General features: G+C 47.1%; 1 pseudogene; it reads right to left on the minus strand.

Moving 5' to 3' along the window:
* The window catches only part of LOC116545820, a 43,951-nt pseudogene extending 29,880 nt beyond the window's left edge, over positions 1–14,071 (minus strand).
* Between the last annotated feature and the right edge of the window lie 275 nt (positions 14,072–14,346).

A 14,346-nucleotide genomic window follows, 5' to 3' on the forward strand; every position in this document is an offset into this window, starting at 1 on the left:
GTGGGGGCACTGTTGGGGCCGGATACACAGCCTGAGTGGTGGGGAGGCAGCAGGTGGGTTGGGTGCTCTCAGGGATCTGCACTGCCTGGCAGAGAGCGGGTGAATGTGCTATTCTGGGCTGCCTGGGTTGTGGCAGGGGCAGGTTGGGTGTGCTGTTGGGCTACCTGAGCTATCCATGGTGGTACTTCCCAAGGTGGAGAGGGAGTTTGGATTGCTATCCATGGCTGCACTGCCTAAGTCAGGGAGTTGGTTGGGGGCACTATCCAGGGCCACACTGTTCCCAACAGCAAGTGGGTTAGGGCACTCACTATTCAGGTTGCAGTGCCCACAGTGGGGCATGGTTTGGGTGCCCTATGCAGGCATCACTGCCTGCATTGGGGGTCTGGTTGGGGACACTATCTGTGGTTACACTGCCCACCACAGGGAGTTGGTTGGGGCGCTATCCTGGTCTGTGTTGCCAATGGCAGGGACATGGTTTGCGGGTGCCATCGAGTGCTGCAGTGTCTAAGGCAGGGGCAGGTTAGTGGCTGCCATCGTGTGCTACGCTGCCCAGTGGTGGGGGATGGGGTGTTGGCACTATCCTGGGGCTATACTGCCAGTGCCAGTGGGTTAGGGGCTCTGTTGGAAGCTGCACTGCTGGTGGCAGGCGATGGAGGTTTCAGTGACAGCGGTGGTCTCTGAGAGAGGAGTGGTCCTCCTCTCCCTGGACTCTAAACTCTAAAGGGCCATCTCCTCCTGCATGGTGAGTACACATTTCTGTGAAAATCCTGATCACAGCAGGGCGCCCAGACCCATCATGGTTCCCAGGCCCGAGCCCTCACATTCTGTGTTGCAGAGACTGCCAAGGATGCCCAGGCATGCAGTAGCAGACACCATGGGGTGACAGGGCCCTGTGGTGGACGTCTCAGACATGGGAACCAACACTTTGGTGAGGAGGGCTGGCTGGGGCTGAGTTTCTGCTGCTTCTGCTTCCTGGGCACAGCCTGGGTGGTCCCAGTGGTTCCTGTGGAGCGGGAAGCCCAGGCACCATGGTGTCTCCAGTCTCCACTCCCTAGCCAGTTTGGGCCAAAAAGAGATGCTATGGACTTTGGAGGGAGGGCGTGAGTGCCTTCACTTAAACTGGCCTGTGCCACCCAGTGGCCAGCATGACAAGGTGAGGGTCTAACACTACCACTCTCTGTGTCCCATTCTAGGCTTTTCAGCCTTTGCCCACCCAGCTGCTCCATGCCAGGAGAAGGAAGAGCCATCTGCTGCATGCTGGAGGCTGGAGCCTGTGGCACCACGGCTCGCCTCGCTGCAGTGGGTGGCAGCAACGGAGACTACAGAGCACCGGAGAGGTAGGAGTGTGGCTGGCTGCCACCAGGGCAGGGACAGGGGTACAGAGGTGGCCAGGTGGCAGCCTCTGAGGCGGCCTCAGGCCCTGGGTCCCCCGTTGCTGGTTATGGCAGGCAGAGCTGGGAGTTGCCAGTGCTTCTGCTGCACCATGTGCAGGTGACAGCTGCAGTAGAGCCCACAGCAGAGTGTGGCAGTGCAGGTCTCAGACCTGAGTGAGGCCTGAGGGTCACGGAATACCCCTCTCCCACCCCAGGATCTGCTCCTCTTTGGCGGCTCCCTGAGTGCTGGGCCGCCAGTCTCTACACTTCACGGCCACTAGAATGGGGCTGAGCGTCACTTCCCACCCTCCTGCAGCTGCGGCTTCACTGCCTCCAATAGGGCCATGGTGGCATCTGGCCCCTCGTTCTGTGCTGCTGGCTACTGCGTGCATGTCCAGGATTGCCACTGCTGCTGATGTGCACCATCTGCAAGGGGTGGCTGCAGCTGAGCCCATGGCTTTAGCTGGCAGGGCTAGTCCCAGAAGACCCGAGGGCTGCCCAGCAGACAGCCCTCCCAGCCTAGGGCCCCTCTTTCTTGGCCGATGCACAGAGGGATGGGTCGTGGTCGCTGGGTACTGTGCAGCCGCTGGATCCTAGAGGCCAACTGGCTGGTTCCTGCTTTCCTGCAGCAGCAGGGCTGACTACCTGGGTGAGGATTTAAGGAGGCTTCTAGCCCTGGGATCCTCATTGTGGTGGAGTGGGTGGGCAGCATCAGTGGTTGTCACTGTGGCTGCTGCATGGCCACATGCAGGTGGCAGCTGCAGCTGAGCCCAAGGCAAAGGCTGACCCTAGACAGCCCGAGAATTGCCCAGTGCACGGCCTAAGGTCCATCTTCCTTGGCCCCACCCAGAGAATGGGGTCTGGGCCCTGAGCACTGTGCAGCCTCAGGGTTTGGGCTGAGCGCTGGTTCCCCCCGCTTCTGTTCCTTTTGGAGCTTGGTCCGGGGCGCTGGTTGTGTGTGATAGGTACCCTGCAGCCACTGGGATGGGGCTGGCACCAGTTCTAGTCCTCCTCCTGCTGCAGGGCCTGATTTAGGCGCTGCCTCATGGGCTGGCCCTTGGGTCTGTGTTGCTGGTGGAGGCGGGCAGGATCAGGGGTTGCCACCACTGCTGCCGCATGCCATCTATAAGTGGCAGGTGGAGCAGATTGCACGGAAGGCCACAGGGTTGGTCTCAGACAGCCTGGGGATCGCCCAAGGCACCTCCCCCCACCCTAAAATCTGTGCTTCCTTTGCCTAAGCTCAGCTCAGAGCTTGTGGTTGCAGTCTCTGGGCCCACTGCAGCCCCTGGAATGAGGCTGAGTGCTGGTTTCCGCCCCCTTGCAGCTGCACTGCCCGCCACCTAAATTAGGCACTATGGTGACATCTGGCCCTGGGATTCCTGCTGCTTGTGGGGGAGAACAGGGCTAGGGGTTGCCACTGATACTGACTTGTGCCATTTCCAGGTGGCAGCTGTGGCTGAGCCCATGGCAGATTTAGGTGGGGCTGCTCCCTGAGGGCATGAGGGTCATGGAGTGTACCGCCAACCCACCCTAGGTTCCACTTTTCCTTGGCCCTAGCCCAGAGCACAGGTTTGTGGGCACTGGGCACTGCGCAGCTGCAGAGTTGTGACTGAGCGCCCTGTCCTCCCGCACGTGCGGGATGACTGTGGCAGTATCTGGCCCTGGGTTCCATGCTACTGGGGCCAGTGTCAAGGGCTGCCACCGCTGCTGCCCCATGCATGTACTGCAATAGTTAGTCTGTTAGCTGAGCCAGCTACTGAGTGCCTGATAGAATTGGTAGCATAGACAGTGTGGGTAGGCTACACAAAGGGAGATTGATGGCCCCAGGTGGGGAAGTTGAGATGGTGTAACATTTCATCACGCTCCTTGGAATGGCATGCAAATGAAAACTGAATGTTTTATTTCTGGAATTTTCCATCTGATATTTTTGGGATGTGCTCAGGGAACTGAAACTGCAGCAAGCAACACTGTGGGTAATGGGAAACGACTGTGCATCTATTAGTCTTTATATTAGTTTTCTATGGTTGCTGTAGCCGATTATCACTCACTTAGCCACTTAATATAATGCAAGTTTATTTAAGTTCTGGAGGTCTGAGTTTGAAATGCATCTTACTAAGATAAAATCAGGATATTGTCAGGGCTACGTACCTTTGGAGATGCTGGGGGAGAATCTATTTCCTTGTTTTGTCCAACTTCTATAGAGGCTTCCTGCATTCCTTAGCTCGTAGCCCCTCTTCCATCTTCAAAGGCAACAGTGCAGCAACTTCAAATCTGTCTCCTGACTCTCCTATGTTCCTCTTCCATCTTTTTTCTTCTCAAGACAGTGTCTTACTCTTTTCTCCAGGCTGGGGTGCAATGGCATGATCATGGCTCACTGCAGCCTTGACCTACCTAGGCTCACATGATCCTCCCAATTGAGCCTCCCACGTAGGTAGAAGTAGAGGTGTGTGCTACCACTCCCAGTTAATTATTATTATTATTATTTTGTGTATACCATAGAGACAGGGTTTTGCCATGTTGTCCAGGCTGATCTTTTTTAAAATATTTTTTAAATTTTACTTTAAGTTCTGGGATACATGTGCAGAACATGCAGGTTTGTTACATGGGTATACATGTGCCCTGGTGGTTTGCTGCACCTATTAACCCGTCATCTAGGTTTTAAGCCCTGCATGCATTAAGTATTTGTTCTAATGCCCTCCCTCCCCTTTCTCCCCATCCCCTAACAAGCCTTAGTATGTGATGTTCCCCTCCCTGTGTTCATGTGTTCTCATTGTTCAACTTCCACTTATGAGTGATAAAATGAGGTGGTTGATTTTCTGTTCCTGTGTTAGTTTGCTGAGAATGATGGTTTTCAGCTTCGTCCATGACCCTGCAAAATACATGAAACTTATTCTTTTTTATGACTGCATAGTATTCCATGATGTTTATGTGCCACATTTTCTTTATCCAATCTATCATTGATGGGCATTTGAGTTGGTTCCAAGTCTTTGCTATTATAAATAGTGCTACAATAAGCACACGTGTGCATGTGTCTTTATAGTAGAATGATCTATAATCCTTTGAGTATATACCCAGTGATGGAATTGCTGGGTCAAATGATATTTCTTGTCCTAGATCCTTGATGAATCATCTCACTGTCTTCCATAATGGTTGAACTAAGGTGATGTTTTTCTTAAGCTGCTTATTGGTGATATGTACTCTCAAAGCAAAAAGAGCCAACTATGTTATTTTCACAGATGTCAGACTACAAAAGTCAATTTTCAAAATCTCTGGTTATTTGGGTTCCTAACCCTTCCCCTCATCTGTGTAGATGGTATTCTAATGTTTTCCTGAATTTTCTATCACAGAGGAAAAGCCAGGGTCCGTCTGATTTTCATTCATTTCTAAGTACTTTTCTCAGATCCTGGAATGGTTTAAAGTTTTCCAGCATTTTAATACATATTCTGCTAGGATATTTCTAAGTGAGGATTTCTTTTTATACAACATGATTTTTTTAAACGTCAAGAAAAGATATTTTCTATTTGTTTTTTTCTCCATTAGTTTGTTGTTCTTGTACTACTCTATTCTGAAAAATGTGTTATATTAATATTGGAGTTTTAAAATTGGGCTTCACAGAGCTCTCATTCTCATTACTTTCATTCCATTATCCTTTTCCTCTACATTCTTGAAGAACTTCTCCAATGTATTCTTAGTATCAATGATTTGATTTTTTTTTTTTGTGGTATCAGTCTTGCTGATAAATATCTTCATGTGGATATTTAAATGCTTTTTGATCCCTTGCAAAACTTTTTTTTATTGTACTTTAGGTTCTGGGGTACATGTGCAGATCATGCAGGATTGTTGCATAGGTACCCACATGGCAATGTGGTTTGCTGCCTCCATCCCCCGTCACCCACATCTGGCATTTATCCCCATGTTATCCCTCCCCTACCTCCCCACCTCATGCTGTTCCTCCCTTAGCCCCCACAACAGACCCCAGTGTGTTATGTTTCCCTCCCTGTGTCCATGTGTTCTCATTGTTCAATGCCCGCCTATGAGTGAGAACATGTAGTGTTTGATTTTCTGCTCCTGTGTCAGTTAGCTGAGAATGATGGTTTCCAGATTCATCCATGTCCCTACAAAGGGCACAAACTCATCGTTTCTTATGGCTGCATAGTATTCCATGGTGTATATGTGCCACATTTTCGTTGTCCAGTCTATCGTCAATGGGCATTTGGGTTGGTTCCAAGTCTTTGCTATTATAAACAGTGCTGCTATGAACATACGTGTGCATGTGTCCTTACAATAGAACGATGTATAATTCTTTGGGTATATGCCCAGTAATGGAATTACTTAGTCAAATGGAATTTCTATTTCTAGGTCCTTGAGGAAGCGCCACACTGTTTTCCACAGTGGTTGGACTAGTTTACTCTCCCATCAACAGTGTAAAAGTGTTCATATTTCTCCACATCCCCTCCAGCATCTGTTGTCTCCAGATTTTTTAATGATCACCTTTCTAACTGGTGTGAGGTGATATCCCAATGTGGTTTTGATTTGCATTTCTCTACTAATCAGTGATGGTGAGCATTTTTTCATGTTTGTTGGTCTCATATATGTCTTCTTTTGAGTGTCTGTTCATATCCTTCTCCCACTTTTGGATGGGTTTGTTTTTTTCTTGTAAATCTGTTTTAGTTTTTTGTGGATTCTGGATATTAGCCCTTTGTCAGATGGGTAGATAGCAAAAATTTTTTCCCATTCTGTTGGTTGCTCGTTCACTCTATTGACTGTTTCTTTTGCTGTACAGAAGCTCTGGAGTTTAATTAGGTTCCATTTGTATATTTTGGCTTTTGTTGCCAATGCTTTTGATGTTTTAGTCATGTAGTTCTTGCCTATGTTACGTATGTTCCTTTTCATCTTCCATTTCATTTTTCTTTCTTTTCTTTGCTTTTTCTTTCTTTCTTTTTCGTGAGACAGAGTCTTGCTCTGTTGCCTAGGCTGGTATGCAGTGGCACAATCTCAGCTCACTGCAACCTTCACCTCCTGGGTTCAAGCAGTTTTCTGTCTTTGCTTCCTGAGTAGCTGGAATTACAGGCACCCACCACCACGCCTACCTATTTTTTTGTATTTTTAGTAGAGATGGGGTTTCACTATCTTGGACAGGCTGGTCTTGAACTCCTGACCTTGTGATTCACCCACCTCAACCTCCCAAAGTGCTGGGATTACAGGCATGATCCATGGCACCTGCCACTTCCATTTCATTTTTCCTTTAGGAGATTCTCACTATAGATTTTTACTCTTCATTTCATGAAGTCCACGTGTCCTTGAATTGTTTTGAGGCTTGCTCCACCCCTCAGACTTTGGGATATGGTTCTGAAAGGGTTTTACCCATCTCCATGTCAGTTTTCTCCTTTATTTTAAAGCAAGGGCTGTCCCTACCTAGTTCTTACCAACAGATAGGAGTGTGTATTGCTCCAGGCTGCACCTTATGTCCACTTGAATGATGTATGATGAGTTCCACTTCCAAGGCTAGAGAGAAGTTTGATGTATGATGTTCCAAATTTAGGTTCTAGGTTCTAGCTGGCTTTCACTTACTACAGTTTCTGCTTTAAAAAAATAGATTCAAGTGGGTACATGGGCATGTTTGTTACATGGATGTATTATGTGATGCTGAAGTTTGAGGTATGATTGATCTGTCACCCAGGTAGTGAGCATAGTACCCAATAAATTTCCTTTTATTTTCCTTCCTTCCTTCTCCTTCTCTCTTTCTTTCTTTCACTTTCTTTCTTTCTCTTTCTTTCTTTCTTTGTTTCTTTCTTTCTTTTTCTTTCTTCTTTCTTTGTTTCTTTCTTTCTTTTTCTTTCTTCTTTCTTTCTTTCTCTATCTCTCTTTCTTTCTCTCTCTCTTTCTCTCTCTTTCTTTCTCCTTCCTGCCTTCCTTCCTTTCTCTTTTTCCTTCTTTTGTTTATTTCTTTCTTTTGAAGTTGAGTCTTTCTTTGACCCCCAGGCTGGAGTGCAGTAGCACAATCTAGGGTCACTGCAGCCTTCACCTCTCAGGTTCAAGAGATTCTCCTGCCTCAGCCTCCTGAGTAGCTGGTATTACAGGTGCACACCCACCACGCCTGGCTAATTTTTGCTTTTTAAGTAAAGATGGGATTTCACCATGTTGGCCCGGCTGGTCTTGAATGTCTAACCTCAAAGGATCCACCATGACCTCCATAAGTGCTCAGATTGCAGGCATGAGCCACCATGCCCAGCACAATAGATGGTTTTTCAGTCTTTCTCCCCAACTCCTCCCGTATCTCTTGTTCCTATCTTTATGTCCATGAGTACCTAATATTGAGTTCTCACTTATAAGTGAGACTATACAGGGTCTGGTTTTCTGTTCCTGAGTTAATTCACTTAGGATAATGGCCTCCAGCTGCACTCATGTTGCTGCAAAGGACATGATTTTATTCTTTTTCACAGCTGCATAATATTTCCTGGTGCTGCATATGTACCATATTATCCAATCCACTATTGATGATCACCTAAGTTGATTCCATGTCTTTGCTATTGTGAATAGTGCTGCAATAAACATGTGACTCACAGGTTTCTTTTTGGTAGAAGGATTTATTTTCCTTTGGGTATATCCCAGTAATGGCATTACTGGATGGAATGATAAATCTAATTTTAGTTTTTTGAAAAAAATCTCCAAATTGCATTCTGCAGGAAGGAAACATTTTCTAATTGCACTCCCCCAGGGGGAAACAAATTCAGAAGCCCAGTGTATAATATATATTTGTATAGCTGCAGCTTTCACCTGTGACATCTTGTTCTTTGTCTCTGTCTAGCTATTCCTTGTTTTAAACCAACAGAGCACTTGAAAAACAGCCATCATCACTATTTGGTGTTGCCAGGGTTGGTGTTTTCTTTGTCTCCATGTCCAGTTCTTTACTCATGGAGACTACATCCCCCAGGCAGGTATTGTGGTGCTCTGGTAGAACCTGAGCTTTGATGTCAGATCTCAAGTGAAGCCCCAGCTCCACCCACCAGCTCCATTGTCTTGAGCTGCTTACAGAGCTTCTCTAAGTCTCAGTTTGTTCATCCATACAGTGGAGCTCAAAGCATCTTTGAGATAATTAAACGAGATAATATGAGATACTATTTGTAAGGTGCTTGAAGTCTAGAAATAATAAACTGAGTCCTCACTATGGTTAAGCATTCTTCAGGGACTTCATGTGTTTTAAAATGTGAGATAGGCACTGTTAACATTTCTAGTTCACAGAGAGGAAGGAGGCTTGGAGAGGTTAAGGTATTTGCCCATCCTTGCACAGCTAGTAGGTGGTAACGCTGGGATTCACCCCTTCAGAGACTTCAGAGACTGGGCTCTTAACCATCATGTCACCATGCGTGCTGTCTCAAAAATTTGTCACTGCCATTCCCTCCACTCCCCACAATTTCATATTAGTTTGGCTTTTGTTGAGTTGATTTGTCAGGACATCAACATTTATGAAGAAAGGTGAGATAGAGTGGAGTGGGGGGTAGGATGGGGGAAATTGCAGAGTGCCCTAGTAAAGTGTGTTTCTTAGTATATGAAGACTGAGGGGGACATAGTAGAGGTTGCCTGAGAATTCTGCTAGCCTTGCAGGCTGCCTGTCATTGTTTCATGAGGTAGAACCAGGACACACCTTATAGTTTGGGCTGTGATATAGGGATTCCATCTAGATTTAGGCTTTAGTTTGACCATTGGCTTAGTTGTGGGTTTTGTTGTTGTTGTTGTTGCTCTGTTTTTAGGGCCTCGGTCTCCCAGGCTGACGTGCAGTGGTGCAATCACAGCTCCCTGCAGCTGTGATCTTGACCTCCTGGGCTCAAGAAATCCTCCCAAGTAGCTGGGTCTGCAGGTTTGTGCCACTATGACTGGCTAATTTTTTGAATATTTTGTAGAGATGCTGTCTTGCTATGTTGCGCAGGCTTGAACTCCTGGGCTCAAGTGATCCTTCTGCCTCAGCCTCCTGAAGAGCTGGGATTACAGGCAGGCACCACCATGGCTAACCTTTTAATTATTCATAGAGCTGGGATCTCACTACGCTGCCCAAGCTGGTCTTGAACTTCTGGTCTCATGAAATGCCAGAGCACTGGGATTATAGGTGTGAGCCACTCTGCTGGGTCAGTTCCTTCTAGATTTAGGCTGTAGTTTGACCATTGGCTTAGTTTTGGAGAGAAAGCTGTGTTTCCATGTTTTTGGATTTTAGCCTTTCATGTGAAGCTGGGAGAATGGGTATTAGAATTTTGTCTATCTATCTATCTATCTATCTGTCATCTATCTATCTATCATCTATCTATCTATCTATCGTCTATCTATCTATCATCTATCTATCAATCTATCTATCTATCTATCTATCTATCTATCTATCTATTGTTGTTGTTTGAGACAGGGTCTTGCTCTGTTGCCCAGGCTGCAGTGCCGTGGTGCAATCTCGGCTCACTGCAACCTTCGCCTCTCAGGTTCAAGAGATTCTCAAGCCTCAGCTTCCCAAGTAGCTGGGATTACAGGCTCCCGGCACCACGCCCAGCTAATTTTTGTATTTTTTAGTAGAGATGGGGCTTCACCATATTGGCCAGGCTGATCTCGAGCTGCTGACCTCAAGTGATCTGCCAGCCTCTGCCTCCCAAAGTGCTGGGATAACAGGCATGAGCCACCACCCGGCCAGAATTTACCATTTTAAATCTGTACTCATTCTTCGGATGGTTCTGGACAGATCCTTTCAGGGGGTGCCTCTGAGAGCACAGAGATAACTAAAGGGATTAGGGAGAGCTTAACGACCTCCTGAGGGCCTTTCTCTGACTGTAGCCCTCTTAGCCTTTCCCCAGTGTTAAAATCTTCCCATCTCAAATGAAAGCAAGCCTGTGGTCCTCAGGCACCCATCCACCTGTCAGTATTGATCATACAGAGTGTGCAAAGTGACAGAGTTGGTGCCTGAGAACATTCTCTTCTTTGGCCTACTTTTGATGATGAATCCTTTAGTAATCCCTTTTTCTTCTTTAGGTTGGTCTCATGCTATAAATGTCACAGTTGGTAGAAGGCAGAATTGCTAGGAGTCGGCTAAAGGGCAGGGGGTGGTTATAGCAGATGGGAACGAGAAAGGAGGGAGGAAGCAGTAGGAGGACAGTGGCTTCTATGCATAATATACTGTTTGGGAGACTTTGATGTCAGGACAAAGTGATCCTTACTTGAAAAATTGCACATTATTTTAGGAAGAAACCTCGTATGGCTTGGTAATAGTGATGTTTTTATCTAATCTCAGGTAATAAATAAAGCCAGTACCTGAAATCCTTTGCCAAAATTCAAATATCAAATTAATTATGTAAAAAGCAGAGGAAGCCAAAGTCTTTTACAGGGAGGTTTATATATTTAGGGCTATTCATCATGAGAAAGTAAAAAGCCTTGCAAGTATTGAAATATCTGATTGCAAATGGCTGAGCTCTCTCGGGTCTTTTGAATCACTCAGACATATTTGTCCTCTTCTACGGTCTAAGTATGTTGCTTGCATTAAACATCTAATATGGAGAAGGCTATTCTATTTTTTAAATAATTTAAGAAAAAATTGGAATTTCCTTTTTTTGAAAGTCTTATATTTAATATATCAGGGAGCACTAGGCACTTCCTGTATGAAGAGGGAATGAACCTTTTTATCGGGGCTTCCGAAGTTTTACAAAACCTGAGTCTACCTTAGATCATGAAGAAAAGTGTCTTAAATCCATCAATGCAGAAACTATGCAGGCCACACCCTTTTTAAAATCTGTTTTTATTAATTTTTAATTTTTATGTATTTATTTTTTAGAGACAGGGTCTTTCTGTATTGTCCAGGCTGGAGTGCAGTGTCATGATCAGACGTCACTTCAGCGTTGAGTTCCTGGGCTCCTGTGATCCTCCTGATTCAGCTATCCAAGTAGCCAGAACTTCAGGTGTGCACCATCTTGTCTGGCTAATTTTCTATCTTTGTTTATTTATTTATTTTTGCAGAGACAGGGCCTCACATTGTTTTCCAGGCTGGTCTCAATCTCCTGGCTTCAAGAGATCATCCTGCCTCAGCCTCCCAAAATGTCTGATTACAGGCATGAGCCACATTCTTTGGCCATAATGTAATACAAGTCTAAAGAAGCAAACCAGCCAGGTGTGGTGGCTCATGCCTGCAATCCCAGCACTTTGCGAGGCTGAGGCGGGTGGATCAACAGGTCAGGAGTTCAAGACCAGCCTGACCAAAAATGGTGAAACCCTGTTTCTACTAAAAATACAAAAATTAACTGGGTGTAGTGGCACGTGCCTGTAATCCCAACTACTCAGGAGGCTGAGGCAGAATAATTGCTTGAACCTGAGAGGCAGAGGTGCAGTGAGCCAAGATTGCATCATTGCACTTTAGCATGGGTGACAGAGTGAGACCCTGTCTCAAAAAAAACCCTTCCATTTGACAATGAAAAACAAAAAAAAAAAACCCAGGAAATTAAATATAGGAAAACAAATTAGGCAATAAAAAATTAGAGCAATCCAAATATCCAAGCGACTTCTGGCCAAATTCACCCCAAATTACCCAGAGGTAAAATTTCATAGATTTAAGTGCTTTCATTTTTAAAGAAAATAAACTCCTTCCACTAGAGAGTTTTACAAAAACTGTCCCCCTTTTAAAGAAACAAAAAAGAAACATCTTAACGTACCCTCTAGTTCATAAGCAAAGTCAACAGGTCAAGAGTGTGGATTTTGGAGCTAGTTGTCTTGGGTTCAAGTCCTGGTTTCATGACCCACTAACTCTGTACTGCTGGGCAAATGACTCAGTTTTCTCATCTGTACATAGGAATAAATATATCTAACTCATGGAGATGAAGTAATTACATAGGTAAGGTGTTTGGCGTAGTGGAGAGCACATAGGAAGAATAAGAAAAAAAACAAACCACCCCATCAAAAAGTGGGTGAAGGATATGAAAGAAAACTTCTCAAAAGAAGACATTTATGTGGCCAACAAAACATATGAAAAAAAGCTCAGCATCACTGATCATTAGAGAAATGTAAATCAAAACCACAGTGAGATACCATCTCCCGCCAGTTAGAATGGCGATCATTAAAAAGTCAGGAGACAACAGATGCTGGAGAGGATGTGGAGAAATAGGAACACTTTTACACTGTTGGTGGGAATGTAAATTAGTTTAACCATTGTGGAAGACAGTGTGGCGATTCCTCAAGGATCTAGAACTAGAAATACCATTTGACCAAGCAATCCCATCACTGGGCATATACTCAAAGGATTATAAATTATTCTATTATAAAGACACATGCACACATATGTTTATTGCAGCACTGTTCACAATAGTAAAGACTTGGATCTAATGAAGATGTCCATCAAAGATAGACTGGATAAAGAAAATGTGGCACATATATAACATGGAATACTCTGCAGCCATAAAAAGGGATGAGTTCATGTCTTTTGCAGGGACATGCGTGAAGCTGGAAACGATGATTCTCAGCAAACTAGCACAGGAACAGAAAATCAAACGCCACATGTTCTCACTTATAAGTGGGAGTTGATCAGTGAGAACACATGGACACAGGGAGGGTAACATCAAACACCAGGGCCTGTCAGGGGTTGAGGGGCTAGGAAAGTGACAGCAGTAGGAGAAATACCTAATGTAAATGATGGGTTGTTGAGGTCAGAAGGGGGTGGGCCTGGGTCCAATCCGCAGGGTCCTTTGAGGGCACTGACCCAAGATGGAGTTGAGGTGGGGCAGCGCTGGGCCCCAGGGCCCTTGCCTGTCTCCTGGGGAGCTGGGTGACCCAGGCAGCCCTGATGAGGCCACGGGTGTCTGGGCCCTAGCAAGGCCCCTGGGCTCCCACAGGACAGATGCGGACAGGGAGGCTGAAGAGGCCCTGGTTCCCTCCGGACTGTGTCTCCAGCCCGCAGCTTTCCGTGGTTCTCTGGGTCCCCTCTGCAGAGGGGCAAGGGAGCCCACCCTGGATCCTGAGGCGCCCAGCTTGAGGGAGCCCAGAGTTCCCTCCAGGCCGCTTCCTTGGCAGATCTTGAAGCTGAGGTCCAGAGGAAGCCAGGGCAGATCCCGGGCACTCCGCAGGCAAAAGGAGTTGATCTCAGGGCTGGGGTCACAAGGCTCCACTCCTGCCACCTCTAGGGCCAAGGGTCAGGGAGGATGAGAGACAGGAGGCGTTTAGTTCACCCCTGGGGCTGGACAGAGGCTCAGCCTGTGCTGCAATCCGTGGCAGTTCTGGCCAGTCAGAGCTGCGGCCCCTTTAAGAGGGGGTGGTGCTTCAGCTTGAGGCGAGGGACGCTGCCGGCGTGCGTGCCCTACGGAAGCCGGACTGCACTTCCTGCGAGGATCCGGGAGAGCGGCGGCGCAGTCAGGGGAGAAGCAGCAGCGGCGCGGTCGGAAGGAGAAGAAGCGGCGGCGTGGTCGGAGCGAGATTCTTCGGAGAAGCCCTGGCGGCTTCCAAGTGATGGTGGAGGAGGAGGCAGGTCTCTACAGTAAGTGGTGGGGTCTTGTATCCCACCGGGGTTCCTCCAGGCTTCCCTGCTTCTCCGCGGCTCCCTGCTTTGCGGTCCTGACTTCCTTGTGGGCATTTGGGCCCCAGTCGTACGCGTGGGAGCGGTTGTAGGGTCCTGGCCGTGGCAGCCTCCGGGACCCTGCCGGGAAGGCGGAGCCCTTGGTGAAGCCCTGGACCTGGGTCCCTCCGAGCCCCATGGCCCTCTGAGCTGGGGTACCCTAATTGTCATTTCCACCTACAGTGTATGAGTTCCCCTTTTTCTACAACCACACCGACATTTCTACTTTTTTTTAAAGAGACTGAGTCTGGCTCTGTCGCCCAGGCTGGAGTGCAGTGCCGCGATCTCGGCTCACTGCAACCTTCATGTCCTGGGTTCAGGCAATTCTCCTGTCTCAGCCTCCTGAGTAGCTGGGACTACAGATGCCCACCACTATGATGCCAGGCTAATATTTGTATTTTTAGTAGACATGGG

This window comes from Sapajus apella, unplaced genomic scaffold, assembly GCF_009761245.1.
Source record: "Sapajus apella isolate SASKATOON/1434 unplaced genomic scaffold, GSC_monkey_1.0 scaffold390, whole genome shotgun sequence".
Lineage (NCBI taxonomy): Eukaryota > Metazoa > Chordata > Mammalia > Primates > Cebidae > Sapajus > Sapajus apella.